At 41.1% G+C, this 14,780-nt stretch overlaps 1 protein-coding gene across 2 annotated transcripts in view; it reads left to right on the forward strand.

Annotated features, from left to right (window-relative positions):
- The first annotated feature begins 885 nt into the window (after nucleotides 1-885).
- Nucleotides 886-14,780, forward strand: part of SLC16A7 (solute carrier family 16 member 7) — a 75,978-nt gene continuing 62,083 nt past the window's right edge. The window contains exon 1 of one of the 2 annotated variants that reach the window (XM_061467818.1): nucleotides 886-1,190. The gene's annotated coding sequence lies outside the window, so the exon portion shown is untranslated. The remainder of the gene's footprint in view (nucleotides 1,191-14,780) is intronic. The other variant, XM_061467817.1, reaches the window with a different exon arrangement.

Consider the following 14,780-nt stretch of genomic DNA (forward strand, 5'->3'; position numbering starts at 1 on the left):
TCCAATAAAGTTAAGAAAATAAATAAATAACCAGGTTTACTTTTGAACATGTTTTGCAACATAATGTAAACAAATGTAATTACTCCAGCCTCTTCACACTACTTTTAAAGGTGCACATAACGTGCAACTTTTACCCATGAGAATAGGCGTTACGGTAAAAGCTTTAATTATGCAATTATATGATTATCTTCTCTTTCCCTACAGGATTTTAGCCTTAAGGACAGAATTTCTGGAGAACTTAATGGTCACTTTCATAAATATGTTCATGTACAAAACACTGGGAACTTTGTTATTTCTTAAGGGAGAAAAAAAGGTGGCAAAGGAAGAGGTGACCAAGACTTGAACTGACAACTCACTGCTGACTGGCCAAATTTCAGTCCTCGCTTCGGAAGACGAAGCTCCCGCGTTTGGCACAAAAATATCTCTGTTAATATTCGGAGATTTTTCCTCCTAAACGCAGCAAACTGGTGCCTTTTCGTAATCTTTCCGTGGAACAGCGACTGCATCAGCCTTAGGGTGAGAAATACTCAGCATCCTCAGTCCAGAAGAGGAGGAGAACGGGGTGGGGCCGGGCGGGGGCGGATACGTCTTGTGTCGCCCGCAGCGAGGTGAAGAACGCGACAGGGGAACGCCGAGGCTCCCCAGGCCCCCCTGTTCCCGGGGATAGCGACCACCGCCCCGGCCTCAACTTCCAGCGAGGGTTCTTCTCGCCCGGCGGCCCCGGACGGGGCAGGAGGAGGGAAGGGCACCGGCGCGGAGGGCTCACGCCTCGCACCGGAGGGCGCAGGACCCCAAGTGCTGCCCGTCCTCCCGCCCCAGCCCGGCGCGTCCCGTCCCACCTCCCGCTCTGGCTCCATCTCCCCGGGACGGGCGCCGCGCCCCCGCCGGCCCCGCGGAGCCGGGTTGGGCAGCCCGGGAGGCGTCTCCTCCGCAGCCCCCGCCCCCCCGCGCCGGTGCTGAAGCGCCTCGGCCGCTCCCCAGCAGCACCCCCGGGACAGCGGCGTCCCGTCGGCCCCCCAGCAGCAGCCGGGCCTTCTTCCTTGCCGCCCGGCCCGGGCTGTCCCGCCGCTGCTCCGCTGCCGAGGACACCTCATGGGAAATAAATAAATTAATTACCCCACTCAGCCCCGCGGCAGGGAGACGAGCCGGCGGCGGCCGCGGGATTAGATCCAGCCCGAGCTAGAGACCAGGTAACGTAACCTACCCGCCAGGAGGGAGGAGGAGGAGGAGCAGCAGCAGCGAAGCCGCTGAGGTCGCCCCCGCCGGGGAGGGCTCCGGGGGACAGAGACGGGGGTGCCGCAGGCGGGGCGGTCCCCGGCTGGCGGCGTGAGGGCGGCTGCTCCCGCGCTTTGCGCTCCGCACTGTCAGTCACACACGCACACACGAGCCGCCGCCCACGCAGGGATGGACGGACGGACGGACGGACAGACGGACTGAAGGACGGACACCGCGTGGGGCGCAGCCCCCCGTCCCCTCCGTCCCAAAGCAGCCACCGCAGGGAGAAGCCGCCTGCCCCGCCGGCCCTGCAGCCATCGGCGCCCTGCTCTGACGGCGGGGCAGGGAGGCGGGAGGCTGGGCCGGGCTGAGGCCGCAGCTCCGGGGGGAGCGGCGCGATCCCGCCCCGCTGCGCGCATCCCCAAGGAGCGCCGAAGCCGCCTCCCGCCGCATCCGCGGGCGCGGCGGCATTGGCCGCCCCTAGCAGAGCCGCGGTCCTGGGCGCCCCCGCCCCAGGGCAGCTCCGCTGGGAGACGTGGGCGGGAGCCGAGGCGGCGGCGGCTGCAGCAACGCTAAAACCGTGCTGCCGCGCTGGCCGTTATCAGAACCGGGCCTGCTCGAGATGACCTTGGGAACGCGTGCCTCATGGTCCCTCTGCTGCACCACGACAGCTGCGGCCCTGCTCTGGGCTGCGATGAGCCAAACAACGCTAGCATTATTACCTCCAAACACTGCTGGCTCCAGTTAGTGTTTGTATACTGAGCTCTCCGAGTGACTGCTACCAGAGGAGGGAAAATGCTCCCTCTCCATCGTTCTCTTTATTTGGCCTCTGCTAGCACGCAGTGAACTCAAGGTCCTTGAAGGGAATGGTCTCATGGAGAGGGGCAGTCATCCCAACAGAAAAGGTATTCTCTGTGATCATAGGCAGCACTGTGTCCTTGGTTCATGTTTGTTGAAGTCGCCCCTACAAAACACTGAAGCAGTCTTAGACCAAGAAGTTTCCCTGTTCACATTTTGGAGACCAGAGTGTCCCCTGGTAGTCTTGGGAGGACACATTATTTGTTTGTCCTGCAGGGGCACAGAACTGACATGGGTTCTCCACTGCTATTCCAGTAAGGTGGATCGGAAAACAAAACAGTAACGTTTAGAAGTAGCTGTTTCTTTCAAATGTCAGCCTGAGCTTTCAGCAGCGGAGTGTTGCTGAACTTATTATTGAAAGCTGTTTTGGGAAAAAGAAAGAAACTGAAGGAAGCTGATGCCTTATGGAGGCATCCATTCTTGTTTCATTGGTCTCTGTAATAATGACCCATGTTTCCATAGTGACATCCATCTGTGCCTCTCAAGTTACTGATCAAATAGTAATGAAAGAGGTGCTTGCAGCTTCCATTGCAGGAATGGGGCCATAAACTTAACAGCACACCAATCAAGCCAACAAAATAGTGTCTGAGCTCTGTCTAGATGAATTATGGTACGAAAGTCAGACTTCTTTCAGAGAGAGAGGGATGTAGACTGATATTTAGAAAAAGAAGGAAACTGACAAATAGTTCAATAAAAGTGGTAAATGTTTTTATGTACACCTATTCAATCTAGGAATAATATATAAGTGATTCGCTTCTTAAAGACAGTGCTCTCCTTCTCCCATTATTGTCTGCTAAGTTTGAATATAATACTTGAGAGTGAGTGCTGAATATCTGCTCCTTCCACCTGGAGAAATACATTCAGAGAATAAAGTATACTCCAGATATTTCTATTATTTGTGCAATTTGTGCAGCTCTAACTTCATGCTTGTAACTCTTGCCTAAGGGCCCAGCTAGCTTACTTTGCAACATTGTGTTTACAATGTAAGTGTCCTCAGAGCAAAACAGCTCATCATTCTGAATAGGCAAAGGGTTATGGATTATGGAAGGTTATGGATATTCTTATATGGCAGCAGTGAGTAATTTTGGTTAATGGAATCAGCCTTTTTTTATTTCATGTTGATGATGTGGAGTATCCTAAGTATCAACTCTAGTCTTCATGGAAGGCCTTCATGGGTGGCAGAAAACTAAATTCGTGAGTTCTGTGGACAGGAAAACTATCCATAGGGTTATGTACTGATACAACTGATCTGAACAGGCGTTTTACATGTAAAGGGGGAGACTTTGAAATTAAAGGGAAATATCAAAGAAACACTGTGGCTCTGCAGCTGCAGTGAAGAGAGGTGGAATTCTGTTTCAGGACTCTTCAGTGTGCATGCATTATTAATAGTATATAAAAAAGCCTCCTTCCATCTCTTTAACCTAATTATATCTGTCACTTCTCTGGATTTAAGATCACTCAGTTCCTGCTATGGCAAAATTTCATTCTAGAATCCCAGTTTCATGGAGGCAGGAGTTCCTTTGGGCAGCCTTAAAGAAGATGCTGTTACTTATGGGCAGGCAAGTTAAGGGAGATAAAAGAGCATTTCACCCTGAATCATAAGGTGGTGTTTTTTAAAAAACAGATTCTTTAATTACTCTTCTTTCTTGGATTTGGTTCACTATGTCATACTTCTTACGTATATGTGTGTGGATATGTTATTATTGGACCGTTTCCAGTTGAAGAAAAGAGACTACATCTCACCTGCTTTTATTTTTATTTTTTTTCCCTACTGCAACATCACAGGATGATTTTGCAGTGTTGCATTTTTCTTGAGATGTCTGCTTTTAGAAAAGATGGCTTCTGAATACAATTCTCAATTAATTGTATCTCTTACACCATTTGCCAGAGTTAAAGCTCTCCATTTTCTTATGTGAGGATCAAGAAAAGAAGAATATTCTTGGGCTATGCTAATAATCTATGCTGTTAAATGAGTTTTATGTTCAAGGTCGGTATGATTATGAAAATGTAATCATCTTTTCATTTATATTAAAAAATAGCTAGGTCATAACCATTAATCATTAACAGAGAGCATTACCAGTTTCTGCATCTGTTCGTGTAATATATATGGCCTAACGTTTGCAGAGCACTGAGGAGCGGGTTAAGTAGGAAAGCAGGACCTCATTGACCAACTGGTTTGTATCAAATGAAAGTGAGAAACAGGCTACATCTCACATACACATCTCAGTCAAACCTGCATTCCTTGACTTGCATGCATTTGTGAGCTATTGTGCCAACTTCCATAGTTTTATTGTGAATCTTGGAACGTTTGAAGGAAAGTTTGCAGTATTCAAACAAAAGTAGTTGGGGTATAGGAGTAAGGAGATAATGTTCCATGGCTTGAGGAATAGAGGGACAAACTGTTGGACAAATGTTGGACAAAACTGAGGGACAAATGTTGGACAAACTGACTGGGGAGCTCTATTTGGCTTTATAATGTCACATTTTTCTGATACTTCTTATAGCTGTTGGTCTCACAGTCAAGCATTCAAAATAATGTTAAACTTTTATTGAAGAGCAAAAGTCTAGCTAACCAGGTCATGGTGGCTGGCAAACTAGGAAGTGTCTCTGGTTTTTTTCTCTTGTAATCTCAGGATTTTTAATTCATAATATTTGTGTCTTGGGAGGGAGATTTATTATCATCAGCTCGTTCTTTTGTTGATTATATTTTGATTTTTAGTTAATGCAGTGTCTCGAAGTAGTTCCTTTATTTGTTATGCTCAAGTTCAAGCCCCCAGTTACATACTAGTATGTTTTTGGTTTCTGGACATGGTGCTTTCCTGTCTCATGACACTTGCAGTAATATGTAGTCAGAGGTGTGCATTAAGAGCATTTACTGATAAAAATTGAATAAGCATTTCTAAAAGGATATTAACATAACCAGGGCAATTAAAAAAATTCCCCAAATCGAAGGAGGAAAATTGATGGGAAAAAATGGGGCCTTAGCACGATGTACTCTTTTCCTTTGTGGTTGTAAGACTTAAGATCTTAAGAAATTGAATTAATGTTAATTCACAAAATCAAGAGGCACTAGAGAACAAACTAAAGCCTGCTTTATTTGTTCCTTTTTTAAATATAGATGTCGATGCATTTTCTTTTAACTTGGTGTTATGATTATTGAGTGTGACATATTGAATGTATTTTGGTTCCACCCAACAAGACAGCAGTGCTCTGAATCATAGTGTAAATTATATAGAATTGGCTAATAACTTTAGACTGTAGGAAACTTGTACTTTTAAGTGAACTATTGATAAACTGCATAAAGCCCAAACATCCTAGAAGCTGGGATATCTCAGAATAGATGGATTTGATGCTTCAGAATAGGTGGATTTGATATTCTTTTCATATGGTCACAAGGAAAGATATTTTCAGCACGTGATTTTAATGGTCAAAGCATAAAACTCCATGGCCTGGAGTTGTCCAAATGTTAAGGATTGTTTAAACAGTGTTTACTTTCTTCTAGCGTGAACATTTGTACCCCTAGAAGAGCACTTTCCATTTCTTTTGACAGCAAGCTTGGTAGTTATTTCACTTTTTTCTCTCTTCAAGGTATCCTCCGTGGAGGATTCAGCTGCAGGTGATGATCGAGGTGCTGGGGGAACATTCAGAAAACATGTTGCACATGGCTCAGAATGTCTCCTATATTTCATGGCTTTTCTTGTTTTTATATATTTTTACAAGTTCTGGTCCTTTAGAATAGCTAATATTCCCATGCCAGCTATCAGACTCCTGCTGCAGCTTCAGGCATGACCATTGTCTGGTGCCCTCCCGTCATATGGCCTCAGTGATAGCAAACTGTTGGCAGCACTCCTGTTTGGCACTTAGGCATAGCACATATGACAAAGAGTTGTAATGGCGTTCGAAATATGTTTGGTGTCAAAGAAGTTTTGTCATTTGTTGTCACTACAGTGGTGGTAATGACAATACAATGATGTACATTGCTTTTTGCATGTGTTCCATGAAATAGAAATTAGTAAAATTAGCTACAAAACAGAACTATGTTGTTCCAAAGCTAGAAATGATTTGTTTTTTTTTCCACAGAAATAGATTAATTAAGATATTAGAATTCATCACTTAGACACTCTTGCAGTCTATGGTACAAGCAAAAAGCAAACAAAAAAAGATGAAATCTAATTTATCTCTGTATTAGATTTAGACTTACAGTGTCAACTTCAGGCTTGTACTTCTCAGTGCTTGTTTTCTGAATTCAAGAAATACTGAGAAGAAATATGTATTTTACAGTACTAAAAACACGAAGAAACAAACAAAAAAAGAACTTACCATTTCTGTGCTGACAAAATGGCAACAACATACATGCAAAATTCATATTTGATTTTTTAAAGAAAATTAGTTCCTACTGTATTAGTATTTGATTAGTATTTGATTAGTGTGGCGGATAGAGAAATATGTTTACTCTCAGCAAATGCTTTTGAAATCAATTGCATTAGAGTAGGTTTTTAACATTAGAAATTAAGTGCTTTGTGGTTTTTTTTTTTTTAGTTCTCTGGAATAATAATATAAATATTTGGCAGCGAAGGTTAGAATTTTTGAAGTGACACAGAACTATTTTCAACTACCAAGTGTAAAGAAACATAGCTGCTTTTCTCTGCAGACCTTATTGAGAGGTGGAAATCGGAAGCCTTAAAATTTAGGATGCCTCAACGGTTCACCATGCTATTGAATTAAAATGCCATTTTAATGGAGTTGCAATTGCTAAATTGAGCTCCTATAGTTAGCACCTTGGTGCAGTTTCTATAAAGAAAGAAAAAAACCCATCTGAATGATGTAAATAAGCTCCCCATGGGAATGTAAGTGTCTGATTTCTTAACAATCAGAATTTTACATGTTAAATTCCTTGACAATTCTGCCATTGCTGAGTACACTCTCCACTGAACAAATCTTTTGTGGAAGTTAACTGCTTTTTCATGCTGTTTCAGGTTGGATTTGGATCTGAAACGGGGTACTGGACCCTGAGTTCTCAGCAGTGCCTCCTGCTGATGATAGAAACGGAAACTGATTAGCTATAAACTGCAAACTGGAACTGAAGACTGGTTCCAGAGGCAGAAAAAATGTGCCTAGGGCAGAGATTCCAGCTTGCTAAAGAAGGGGTTTGCTTCTGGAACGCTGGAGAGGACAGAATAGACTCTGGAGGGAAATTGGTGCTGGAAGCTGAAGAAGGCAATGGGCCTGTCACCCCATTACCAAACCTTTTTTAGGATGTGCATTTTTACAGTCATTTGTGCATAGCATTAAACAAAAGGCTTCCTTTCTGCCCTGAAGAATTTGTAAGATCTCAGCTCATTGTCCTAATTCACTGTCTTCCATTAGCCAGCTCTTTCCCTTCTTCTTACCAGCACTACAAGAGGCGAAGCAGGGGACTCAGTAGCCCCTGATTAGAAGCCATGTCATTAGATTTAGGCAAAGAATGAAAAAAAGGCTGTGTATTTTGAGACCTCTAGGTTGTATATTTAAGGAAAATAGGTAGAAAAGAATATGCCATAATAGCCTGTATTTACAAAGCATGAAATATGTATTGTATTTGTGAAGAATAAAAAAAAAAGGAGATCCTGTTTTCTTGTTCAGATATAATTATGTTGGCTGAAAGCATAAAGTATTTTTTGTTCTCATGCTTTTCTGATGTAGTTCTCCAAAAAGAGATGTTTTGATGTAGTTATGCTGGATATGAGGGTGCTTTATTTCAATTTAGCTTATTTTCTCATTCATACGTAACAATGCTAGAGCATCATGAGCACTGTGCGTAGTCTGTTCCAGTTTTAGCTATATTAGACTAGTGAAAGAGGTTTGTAAGCAAACCTAATGAATATAAGAGGAAAACTCACATGAGGTAGAGAAATGCAGGAAAAGCACTTAAAACTGAGACCAAAAGGACTGTGGTGTTTTCTCACAGCCAAATATTTCAGTCTTGCTTGATTGGCATGTCCTCTCTTTCTGTGATTCTAGGTCCAGACTTGAGCTCCCTTCCTCTCATGGAGTTCTACTGGGTTAAAAGGGGTTATTCACAGTTTACACCCAGTAGAGGCTGAAGAGACTCTTTTGACTGCTTCTCAAGACACAGTTAGTTAAGTCTTTTGGATCACTTGCTTTGATGTGCCTGATTAGTTTAAATGGAAATTATTTCTCATAATGATTACCGAAACGATTTCTCTGTTCCCACTTTATCTATCTTGTCTGTCCTCTCTTCTCTGTTTTCTTTCTGTGAAAACATTTTGTTTCTCCCCATTTATTAGAATAAAAATCTCGAAGTAACAAGTTACTATTATACTTTGCTCGTTCTACAGGCATACTGTGTTTTCTAAAACTGGAAACTGTTGGAGACATGCTCTCTATAGGACAGCTTTCACATGACACAAACGATGCTCCTCCATAGTAACCAGTATTTATAAATTATGCTATTTTTATCTTTATAGTTACATATGTTTACATTCTTTACCCTTCTGTTTTTTAATTTTGCCTTTCAGGTGTTATGATTAGGGTAAAAAAAAGAGGAAGCTTAAAAAAATTATAAATGTGGAAGATGAAAACAGAGTTAAAGGGAAAGAGATGTTAACCTGATGAAATATTATTTTGAGGAATTTCAGAGGCAAATACCTTCAAGCCAGCAGAAGTGGAAAAGTGTGTCATATTTTCATTCAGAGTGGGTTTTAGTTGTCTTCAGATTTTATTTTGGTTTATTTTTAGAAGGGAGTAGAGAGAATGTTGACCTTTGCCTTTACTATTTCTGTGTGTTAATTGTAGGCCATAACAAGGTTTTTGTTCTTGATGAATAGTTGTGTTGCGATGAATAGTTGTACACAAAATGGGCATGCACTCTAGGCAGTGCTGTTGTGTACCAATATATCCATCAAACAAGATGTTAATAAAGAGTATGAAATATGAGAAAAAAATAACAAACTATTGAGCACTACAGTTCTCAAGCATTAATATTGCAGCCTTGAAAATAAAAGGCAAATGTTGAGTTTTATAGTTATGGTTTAGCTTGGTGGTTGAGAATATCTTGAATTACAGAAATACTTTTCAAATGATAAGACACATTCAAAGCCATTTGAACACTGCAAAAATAAATAAAGGCTAAAACCATCACCTTGAATAATGATGGCCTATCACCTCAGTGGGAGGCAACGTAGACAGTGCAGTATGGATTTGTTCAGGTGCTTTAGCAGTGAGTGGGTGAAAAGGGGATTGTTCCTTACTTAACAGCTCATACAACACCATGAAGCCCTATGGCAGTGTGCAGTCTGTCAAGTTGACCTGTATGTGCGCAGGTGACTCCTCATGTGTGCTGTGAAGAAGGAGTTCTAACATACGAAGTGAGAATATGTGACACGTACGTGTCTGCTTCCAGTAGCACCCAAATGCATACCAAATTTTGATCCAGTTGACTGTTTCCAGCTCAGCATTATTTTTGTAATTAAAGAGAATAATAGTGGCTTCCTCTGTTATGCTTAATAATAAAGCTGATTGTTTCGTGCAACCTGGAAAATGCAGTCATATTGTGATCATGATGTAATGGGATACAAAAGCATCCCTTCCCACAGTTAAAATAGGTTCTTCTTCTGAATGTGGTAGCATAGAAAGGTGTTAATGAAGTAAGATGTTCTTGCTTAACTAGGTAATCAGCTTGTACTTCTGGATATACTTTGGCATTGCTGAAATATTGTGTTCATAAAATGATGATTTAATCCTTATTGTTCTCAATGAAAATGTATTTTAGCTGGGAGGCTGTGATATTTTTCTTTTCTTGTAGCTATTTCCTGAAAAATTAGGAAAGCTATTGTAGTTGCTGTGTCCAAAATTACTGTTAAATTTTTATACTTATATTGCTGGTCTAATAGAATAGTTTTTCTACAGAATACTGTGCAGTGTTTTATTGAGGATACAGAATATGTTTTTAACCTTAAAAAGGTAGTTAAAAATTCCTTCCTTCTTCCCTTCCTTCCGTCCATCCATCCTCTTCACTATGGCACTTACACTTTATATTGATCTGCCAAGAGTACCATATATGCACGTGGATGTATTTTCCGTCTGATCCTTTTGACTCTTTCGGAACACTTCTATGACCAGGTGCATAGAAGGAGTAATGGATACTGTTAGATAAAAAGAGTGTTTCATACAAAGAGAACAGTGTGAAGAAAGCATGGGACTGAAGGAGGGAAACCTGAATGTTGGCAGTAAGGGAGTGTGAGGAGATGTGGAATCTGGACCCAGTAAGAACACAAATGAATTAAATGCTTGGAGAAACCATTTTACTGCCATTTCTTTGACTTAGCATTTGAACTGTCAGAACTGAATGGATGATTCTTTAGTCAGTATTTGGTATTAAATTTAAAACCCTAAAGAATGAAGAACTTCTGAAATCAAGGAAGTTTTTACTCAATCAGCCAAGCAAAGCAGGCTCTGTTTTCCAGTGCCAAGTGGCTAAGGTTGTTTGCTTCGAAGTTGTTCTTGCTGCTCCAAAGGGGGGTTTGAACTGTTTGGTCAATCCCTGCTGGGTTCATTAACTTTGTGTGTTTGTTTCTGTTACCCCATTGAGAAGGGAATGGTTTGCATTTGTGTTCCTAAAAGATTGGACCGGAATTATTTAACCAAACCCCAGTGAACGTGGAACCTTTAGTACTTGGTTGAACTCGTGCTACCAAGGTCATTTTCATCTGCTCCTCTGACCTTGCCAGAGGGAATCCCTGTTTATTTCTTCATCTAGTAGAACAGTTTATCTGGGCCCTGCTGAGAATAGAAGTGGGCCGCCTACTTTCTACAGCAAATGGGAATCACAAGAGACTATCTCTTGTCCTAAAATGAAAAAAGCTTATGGAAAAATTTTTTCAATTTTTTTTTTTTTTCCCCTTCAGAGAATTGGTAATTTCTCGTCTTGAAGGGTGTTGCAGTGATTCTTTAAGCAGGAGTAAGAAGGTTGGTGACAGCAGGGAGAAGATGCAAGGTCTTGAAAGCAGAGAAAGAAAGAAAGGTATGTGATACAAGTTGTCAGGCTGCTGGACTTTAATTCTCAGGCAGTCCAGCAATCCAGCAACTTATTTTTTGCCCTGCTTTTGAGGAAAGCCGTGGTAGCATGAGCTACCTAAAAACCCCTCAATGCCTCAGACTGGAGAGAATGCACAGTGCTGTCAGAGCACTGGCTTTAATTTCAATGCTAAAATGCAGCATAAGCATTAGAGCAGATTGAGCAATTCTGTTGTGGACCGTGGGTTGACTTTTGAGAGGCATTTTGTATTACTTCTTTGATAACCATCTTTAAAAAAACATGCATGCACAAAACAGCTGCTGTAGAGCCACAGTGAACCTGCACATTGATCTGAATCTTTTACCTGTGGTAGCTAAAAGTGATGTATTTATCTCAAATAGACATACTCAGGGTGGCTAGAAAGAAGTTGGTTAGTCCAGAGAGCAAAAAAGAAAAGTGAGCAGTAAGGGAAAGTTGCTGCTGTTTTGGTATTCAGGCCAGCTGGGAGTTGCATGAAATTTATCTGTCTCCTGAGGAGCCTCAGTTGGCAGGATTTGTGTGGATTTCTGCCCATAAAAATAAACCTGCTTTACCCTGGTAGAAGCTACAGCCAAGAGTTGATCCCTCAGGGGTGAAAGCTTCTGCCAGCATAGTTTCCCCTCTAGGCAAAATAGAAAGATATTATACTACACCCTTTAATCACTATGGGTTATATCTCCTTCTTGTCTTTAAACAAAATCACTTTATCAGCTGCTGAATATTTGTATCACTGTGCTTATATGCTCAAGTAATATATAACCACGTACAACTGTCATATTCCCACCTTAATGTTCACTTACATTTATTGCTTACTCATTTTAAATGCCTTCCTTAATCATGGTCTAAATCTGGTTGAAAAGCTGAGTGCACTTCCAAAAAATATAACACATTATTTGGCAATTTATATATCTGTATGTAAGTCATAAACTTTCAAGCTGGAGACCATCTTGCAGTTTTTTAGAGGCTGGAAGCAAATAATTTTTGCTCAACGTAATAATTATGCAACTGCAGATATTTTTTTTTTTTAAGTTAGAGCTAAGAGTTACAGGCTTTCACAAGATGTATACCATGAAAAATTAAGATGCCGGTACAGGCAGTAGTGCCACTCATTCAAGCTCATTTTCCCTTTCACTTATATTTTGCAATGTCCTCATAGCATCCTGTTCCCTCTGTTGCATTCTTTTATTTTGTGTTCAATTACCTGTATTTTTATATAGATACATTTAAATACAATACAGTGAGAATGAAAGGAAATCAAGGCACGAGGGGAAACATGAAATACCAAACTTGTGGTGAATAAACCTTGAGTCAGTTACAGAGTAGTTTTTCCTTTCCTAGGACTTAGTATGCTGGTATGTTTTTGAGTTACTAGAGCTGGTAGAGTAAGAGGGGGATGAGACTGCCAGCCTTTGAAGAGGTTGGGGATTAGGGAGGAAGAGGGGAGGTAGGGCAGTGAGCGTTCCCATGGAGTGGGCTGAAGCAGCACTTGGGGAGGGTGGACAGACCAAGGGATTGGTGGGGGAGCATGTGTTTTCACCACAGTGCCGTTGCAATAAATTGTAAACTACAGGCGGTGAGAAAGAACCTGCTGATACTTCTCTTTAGCCTGTGTACTTGCAACTTGTGCACAGGCAGTTTTTAACCCACCAATGTGTCTGGCTCATTTTGGAAGGTGGTGTACAAGGGAGGAGAGTTATTGCCATTTTGGAGACAGGTGGGAAAATCTCTGTGTTTCATATTGCCCACATACAGCAAATCTGGTCCTGCCATTGTCTGTTCATGGTTCCTTGTAGTCTTCTCCATTCACTCCTAACTATGCCTTGATGCTAACAGCTGCAGAGAGGGCTTACAGAAGAATAAGGCAAGAACCAGCCCAAAAGGCTGCACGTTGGGCAATGTGAAACGCAACATACCTTTCAGATTGGTATTTTCTTCATTCCTAACACACTCAGACTTGTGCACTGTCACACCCTATGGCATATCGTATTACTCAAGCTCTTGTGTATCTGCAGATCTGCAGTTATGTAAGTAAAAAAAAATCTTCATGCCTGAATGATAATACATTTTAAATAATTCACAGAGAATAGTTTTAAATTAATATTGCCTTTATTTTCTGCAGATGGATCTACTATGGAATTCTTGATGGAATTATTCAAAAATACTTGTCAGTATCTCTGGTAAAGCTACTGTTTCTATGGTCAGTTTTGAGCAGTCCCTGATGCATATCTGCGTCACCAGAGACAGCCCTATCTACTTTCTTGACTTGAGTAAAATGTATTCTGATGCCACTACTCCAACATTTGCAAGAAATCGTCTTTAATACCAGGCATTTTTATAGAATTTTAGAATGCCACATATTCAGCTATTATGGAGTGCAGCCTCACAAAAATCCAGAAAAATATGAGGCAAAATATTCATGTGTTATAAAAATTAATGTCTTATTAGCAATTTAATCAGTGTAGTTGTGAATTTGCTCTAAAAATGCTGCCCCTTCAATTCTGCATCTCTGGGCAACTGTCCAGTTTTTACATAAGGTAAGTTGCCCTCTAGGTTGTTCTGTAAGGAACTGAGTTTTGTTGCAAGTTTTAATTGGATGGTTTATGCAGTGACTTAGTTAAGTAAATTGTGAATTAAAATTGCATTTGAGAGATTTGTCACTGCTTTTTGTCTGTCAAGAGATTTGCTTTTGCTATAGAAGACTTGACTTGAAGATTTACTTTCAAAAAGGATAGTATTATTTTCCTGTGCTATGTACATGCAGCATAACATAGTTGATTTGTACCTTCCATAAATTTTCTCCTATGCAGGCGTGATAGCCACAAAAATGTTTGTAGTGCAACAATACTGAGTTGCACGTTTTACAAACACAGTAACAAAATATGGGCATTGCAGCACTGCTTTTCATAGACTCATTACTCAGCTGAACTGAATATATTTTTCTCAGCAATACAGAAAAGATTGCAAAATTTCAGATTTCATCACTATGGTGTTAAGATGTGGATCTGTTTCAAAGATGGGAGGAACATGTTTAGAATCCAGAACATGTATTTTTCACTTTCTTATTTGTAAAAGTTAAATAAACAAACATGAAACCCCTCCTCCTACCTGTCCCAAAACATTTAAGATTTAAAAACATTGGACTGGAATAAGGAACTGGGTCTCTATTTTCAGCTCCCTGAAATACCAAGATATAGGGCTGGGTTCATCGAAATGCAGAGTTCAGTAGCACAGGAATACGATTGAGCAACTTATCTAGACTCGCTTTATATCATGGAGAGGTATAAGCACTTGTAGGCCACATATCATTTCATTACAGCTTAGATGTCAAAAACAGGTTAGGGAGATATGTACCAGAAGTTCATTTCTGCCCACTGCCTGTAAGCAGAGCATAGGTATCCAGATCACATGCAGATATGTGTTGATATCTAAGTAAGGCTGTGAAGCATTCCTCCCTTAAATCAGAAGTCACAAATCATGTGTAAGCCAAAGAATATCTTGCAGAGCTTTGATTACAAACTTAAATCTTCCCTAAAATGTAGAATGCTAGAAGTATATGCTAGTAAGAAAACAGTAGAAATGGAGATTGTCGCCCAATATCTGAGGTCTTGCAGGGGATTAGACAAAGAAATTATAAAGTCACACCAGCAGAAAA

This window comes from Pezoporus flaviventris, unplaced genomic scaffold (assembly GCF_033815535.1).
Source record: "Pezoporus flaviventris isolate CSIRO_AGI_PZ_B2104156 unplaced genomic scaffold, CSIRO_AGI_Pfla_v1 ptg000045l, whole genome shotgun sequence".
Lineage (NCBI taxonomy): Eukaryota > Metazoa > Chordata > Aves > Psittaciformes > Psittacidae > Pezoporus > Pezoporus flaviventris.